This window comes from Electrophorus electricus, chromosome 16 (assembly GCF_013358815.1).
Source record: "Electrophorus electricus isolate fEleEle1 chromosome 16, fEleEle1.pri, whole genome shotgun sequence".
NCBI lineage: Eukaryota > Metazoa > Chordata > Actinopteri > Gymnotiformes > Gymnotidae > Electrophorus > Electrophorus electricus.
In genome coordinates, this window is record NC_049550.1 from 18069356 (window position 1) to 18076108 (window position 6753).

Here is a 6753-nt window from a genome sequence, read left to right on the forward strand (position 1 = left end):
AATAAACCCCTGTAATTCACCTTCGTTCCTGTCTAATGAAAACAGCTGCACCAGCAGCTATGTCTTAAACACCAGAGGGCAGAGGGGGCCTCTGCCTGGTGCCAACCCTTACAGTAAGTGCCATTAAAGTGCCATTTAAATCCCACTGGTTGAACTACATTTACTCTTTTTTTAATGATGTAGAGCCCAGTGACCTGTCCTGTTTGCCAGTGTTACCCAGATCATTACCAGAGTGTGGAGACAGAGTTAAATCCTTTGATCTGATGTTGAGTCTCCTAATCTAGAGTCCAATAAATTATATTATCAATTATCAGTTAATCAGTTATCAATTATCAATTATCACTAAACTATGATGACGTTGGAATATATGTAGTAAAATTGTTCCGCTGTTTTTGCTCCCGATAGAAAGTAAATACTATATGGACTTTCCTATGTTTCAATTTGTATATGAAGAAGTCCTATTGTGGTCTTAGGTGAATCTACCAAATCACTCTTTAAATGTAGACATGTTTTTTTTTTAAAAAACATTTTGTTATTTTTTGTTTGACCACATGACTGCACTTGAGAAGTTAAAGCTGACTCAGAATCAGCAAGAAGTAGGTGCGGTTGGTTTAGGAAGTCAACAGTATTTTGACCACATTGTTCATGGTTTATGGAGTATGCCTGGACAAAATAAATGTTCTAAAAGCCTGTTAGAATTTCCTACAAGGAGAATTCTTTTGTGCATAATAGATCCTTTCCTTTGCGGGATGGTGAGATTAGAAGGGACAGGTTAAGGAAAGGTGGGAATTTTTCCTTACAAAGACTAATGTCAAAGTTTAACTTTAGTGGAAAAAAGACAAATCCTAACAATGACTCCAAAATCATTAGTTTACATCTGTGTGGTGAATGGTTTATGGATAGTCTACAAGGTAATCAGTTTTATGAACATCCTGAGGTTTATTCTCAGAAGACAATGCCTGTGATCAAATCTAACATAATCCAAAAAGATGGATTTTGTTTCTTAAAAATAATGTCTGGAGATTGTTAAAGACGACATACTAGCCTTTATAAAACTGTACTACAGTGCCTTCATGGGTTAATCAGTTTACACTGTGAACAGTTTACACTGTGAACTCTTTAGTCCAGCAGAGAGCTGCCCAAAATATAATTTATAGACTCCATTCCTGAGTCTTTCAGATGAATGTTATTAAGATCCAAATCTTTCAGGGGGGAGTTTTCTGTTTGTAGAGCTGATATAAGATAATAGCAAGACTTTACAGTGAGATTACAGCCAGCTAGTCTGTAAAGAGGGAGTAAATATGTAAATATGTACAGAGTGCAGTTCAGTATGATGATGTGTAGTCACACCAAAACAGTTTAAATGTAAGAAGAGGAAAATATAATTCAAATCTTTGATATTGACACATTTATTTAATATGAGACACATTCAACCATGTCTTTCTCTTTAATTAGAGTTTGTACTATTGTACATCTCTTTAATTTTCTATTGTTACTATATAATCATTTTATATTCCAATTTTACTAGAAAAAAATCTTAAAAGTAGAAACTTGCCTTTGTGATTTTGTTCTACATTTCCACTGTCTTAACATTTCCATTCAAGAATGAGTTCATGAATAAACAGAGTTTGTATTATTTAACAGCTCTGCTCATTCATTCAAGAATTAATTTACAAATATCTTACCTGAGTATCTCCAGTTTATAGTATGAACTCTTCAGTCCAGCAGAGAGGTGCTCAACTCCTGAGTCCTGTAAGTTGCTGTAACTAAAGTTAATCTCTTTCAGGGAGGATTTTTCTGTTTGTAGATTTACAAAACTCCTCAGTGAGATTACAGACAGTTAATCTGCAAATGAGGAAGAAATACAATCCTGTTCAATTCAAGCAGACCATTTACATTTATGGAATTTGGCAGGTGCCTTTATCCCGAGCAACTTACAAAAAATGCTTTGTAAGTGACTCATAGTATGTGTCCTAGCCAGTACAACAGACCAGCATTCTATGTCCCTGGCTGGCCTGCATTTCAAATCAGGAATCAGATGTAAATTATTGTACACTGTGAATGAAATGCAATTACATGCTTCTATTTTGAAGGCAACAGCTAATTTTAACAACTGCCATATCTGCATGTATGTATGAACCTTCACAGTAAATATAAACATTTATATGTAAATCTAGTTTTATGTGTTAACACAGCCTATCACACAAATCCAAAACAGTTGTTTGCAAGAGGTGTTAGTTAGCTGGTTAACACTCGAAGATATCAACTCATATTAACCTGTTACTGCACGTGCAGTTTTAAACTAATTTTTGAACGATTTGTACTTGTTCACTTTAACACCAGATATCTGAAATTGTGCACATAGCACAATAATCATTCCGGATTTAAATTGAAGTAGACACTTGGGACAACACATCCATTCATATCCAGGCTTAGTTGTCCATCATTTAGGTTCCATTTGAGCTCACCTAATATAGAAGAAAATGTAAAACAAAAAAAACAAACAAACAAACAAAAAAACCCCCCCATAAAATGCCTTTGATTTTTTTCGGTGTATAATGTGTCTATTGATGCTGGAGATTCAGTTTCACTCATGCTCTACACTTCCTAATTCACCAGGGTCTTGTGTAATAAATTGAACAGTTTTGAGCATATACATGAAAAGACTAGTAGCTACACAGTATTTCCCACTAGGTGTCCTAGGCTTCTCAACAGTGTCCAAAAACCTCTCCAAAAGCACACAAAGCCATCAATCACTATACATCAAGTTTGCTAAAACATCATAGTGAGTTACTTTAGTAAGTTCTACAACAATATTAGCTTCATAGCATCATTGTTATTAGGGGAAAATACTGTAGCTAATATTGTAAATGCTGGGGAAAATACTGTAAATACTGTAATACTGTAAAGAAATAGTATACTTTCTCGTTTTATACTTACATTTTGTAGCAGGATTACGAATTTTTCCAGCAGTGAATGGAAACATCGAAGCTAGTCCATGCTAGCAGCACCCAAAGAACTCTGCATAAACTTCAGCTAAAATAAGCCTCTTCCTTTCCATGATGTCCAAAAGTATTGGTGAAATCATTCAAATCATTCTTATGGCTGTACGAGTAAGAGATAGCACTACGCTATCTGCTAACAACACTGAAGCGCTGGTCGACAGTGCATAAACTTTTCAACATTAAAAGGATGACTAAATAAGTCAAGTGGGGGGTCTACGTTTTTGTCTTAGCACCCTCTATTTGATGAAACAGCTGCCAATCACGCCACTGGCCCTGGAAACACTTGGGAAGTAAATGATTGTCACCCCCTCCCCTTCCCCCGTTACACAGAGGTGAGAATTGCTGTCACTCCAAGACAATGTAAAATAGAAAATGGGGGTCTAATGCTATTTTCAGGAACAGTTTTACATCCCCCCTCTGATGGGCGGCACCAGACAACCTAACCCAAGCCCCCCTCAGCCCCCTCAGCCCCTAGGACCAAGGCGATCCAGATGGGAGGCGTGGAAATCTGTGACCAGCGAGTGCACAATATGCAATTGTGAATTAATATTAATATGTATATATACGTAGTCTGGGTGTGTATGTGCAAGGATATCATATACATGTTCAAGTGTTTCAGCATTACGTGTGTGTGTGTGTGTGTGTGTGTGTATCGGTTGGTTTGGGTCTGTCTATTAATATGTCATTTATGTCTTAGTGTGTAAGCAGTAAAGTTACTTTTCTGGGTAAAGGTTCACTGGGAGGTTCATCCCAGCTTCCACCACAAGAAGATACACACACTCACCCTACATGGAAGGGCTAGTTCCATGTTGATGTGCATATGCATGTGTGTGTATTTTCGCCTTAGGAATGTGGGGCTGTAATTTGTTTGGGAAATGCTGTATGTGTATGTGTGTGTGTGTGTGTTTGCTGTAGGACTGTGCTGACTTTGAGAAGTGCTGTGCTAACGTGTGCAGTCTCCTCAGCTGTGTGGCTTCTCGTTTCCCTAACAGCACCCTCGCTCTTCCTGATGGCCAATCAAGTGCGAGTGTGTCATCAGGCGGTGCGTCAAGCTGCAACGGTTTCTTGTGCAATCAACAGGGGGCAGTGTGTGACGTGGGAGGGGCAGCCGGTATGTAAGTGCCAGGACGGCTGCGAGAGTGAGCCCAATTCCACCTGTGCCTCCGACGGCCTCACCTACTTCAACCGCTACTACATGGATGCGGAACATGCATTCAGGGTGTAACCCTCAGTGTGGTCACATGCCGATACCATCTGTCTGGCCTGTGGACCAGCCTGTTGCCCCCGGACACCACCGCCCAGCCCACGCCCACCTCCTCCGCCCCCTTCCCCCCCACCCTCTACTCCAGCCCCCAGCACCAGGCCGTCTACCTGGGCGGCACCGTCAGCTTCCACTGTGACACGATTGGCCATCCCAAGCCTGACGTCACATGGGAGAAGCAGTCAGAACGTCGGGAACGACTGGTCATGCGTCCAGACCAAATGTATGGCAATGTGGTGATCACCACCATTGGCCAGCTGGTGGTCTATAATGCCCAGACATGGGACACGGGCATCTACACCTGTATCGCCCGCAACTCCGCGGGTGAGCTACGCACCGACTTCCCGCTGTCGGTGGTGCGGCGGGCAGAGAGAGAGTTGTACGAGGAGCAGGAGGGAGGAGGGGAGGACGAAGAGGCCGAAGTGCAGCCCTTCTCTAAACAATTTTAAATTCTATTTTACTGTAATTTACTTGTCTACTTAAATAAAGCATTTACATTTTGTGTCTGTGTTTGCGTGTATGATGAAGAACCTCTGTCTGTTTCTCTGTACTACTGCTATTTTTATTACCTCCCTCTCTCTCTCTCGTTCTCTCTCCCCCAATATATATATATATATACCTGTGATAAATTATGAACATACATTCAATAAACCAACTAAAAAAACTTAATTAAAGGAATACTCTGGACTTTAAAATGTAATTTACAAGAAATAAGCAATCAAGCAGCTTTCTGATACTAGTTTTTATAGGCAGATCAGCTCTGAAGACAGAACAACTCTGACATCACTCCACACTTACAGTTTTACATTCAGTCCACTATTACTCAGCCATTTCAGCAGGACGCCTCCCTGATTCTGCACAAATTCATATTGATAATCCTCACTGTTCTCTCTAAAACAATGTTGGACATCCTATTGTATGTTGGGTTGATTTGGTCAAGATTACATAATTAGATCTGTACTTACTGTGGGCTTTTTGCAAACATTAAACTAGCTGAAAGCAAAGAGAAATGTATGTTCCCTTTGATGGGCTTGGTCTGTCTGTCGACACATTTTCTACCTGAAAAGAGAAATATTGCTTGAAGCTGTTTTCTCAGTAAAATTAGGCTGCTCAAAGCATATGAGTGAGAGAGTGTCATGTGTATGGGTAATAAAGTGTGTGTGGTTTGCACATAGATCACCGTGGGAAATGTACATCCCTGCTTTACCACTTTCATCAACAGAAACAGCAGATCTGATATGTTAAAGGTCTTTGGTAAAAGTCATCCCTGATGTACCAGTACCAGTCTTAGTACCAGCTACACCAACATGCACCAGTATCAGTCTTAGTACCAGCCACACCAACATGCACCAGTACCAGTCTTAGTACCAGCTACACCAACATGTACCAGTTCCAGTCTTAGTACCAGCGACACCAACATGCACCAGCACCAGTCTTAGTACCAGAAACACCAAGATAAGTCTTAGTACCAGTGACACCAGCATGAACCAGCACCAGTCTTAGTATCAGTCACACCAACATGTACCACTTCCAGTCTTAGTACCAGCCACACCAACATGTACCAGTTCCAGTCTTAGTACCAGTTACACCAACATGCACCAGCACCAGTCTTAGTACCAGAAACACCAAGATAAGTCTTAGTACCAGTGACACCAGCATGAACCAGCACCAGTCTTAGTACCAGCGACACCAACATGCACCAGCACCAGTCTTAGTACCAGAAACACCAAGATAAGTCTTAGTACCAGTGACACCAGCATGAACCAGCACCAGTCTTAGTATCAGTCACACCAACATGTACCAGTACCAGTCTTAGTACCAGTTACACCAACATGTACCAGTACAAGTCTTAGTTCCAGCTACACTAATGTGCTGATAAGGCTCTAATTACAATTACTAATGGCTCTCTAATGTTTGCCATGTGAAAACAGTATACTCACATCTCATTGTTTACCTCACTACACACAACACATTAATTTTAACTTCTAATTGCTGAATGCTTTTGCTGCACACCACCCTCCCGCCTCCACAGATGCAAAACTACAAGGAAGTGCAAAAAAAGGGAGGAGGGAGGAGAGAGACACACAAAGATCAGTGAAAAGGAGACCTGGCTATGGAGAGGTGGAGAGCTCTCTTGCTGCTGATTTACAGACTCTGGGGTAGGAAACCGTTACTTACTGTCTTATTACAGTATTAAACCTTACTTACTGTTTTTATGTCTTAATCTCAAACCTACTTAATGTGTTTTTATCTCTTAGTGTAAATCCTTATTTTACTCTAATGTGTCTTTCCTAACTGGTTATATCTAAAATATTCTTATTATTTGTAATTAATGTAATGTAATTAATGTAAAACAGTTTGCACTGTAAAACAGTTTAATGTAAAACAGTTTGCACTGAAAATCATAGAGTGCCCGAGTGCCGCAGGGCAGGACGCACAGAATTCCTCGTTCGTGCAAGACATTTATTCACATTAAACACTGACAAC

General features: G+C 40.3%; 1 pseudogene; it reads left to right on the plus strand.

The window, feature by feature from the left end:
- Positions 1–551: 551 nt before the first annotated feature.
- LOC113592296 lies at positions 552–4715 on the plus strand (annotated as a pseudogene).
- Positions 4716–6753: the final 2038 nt, after the last annotated feature.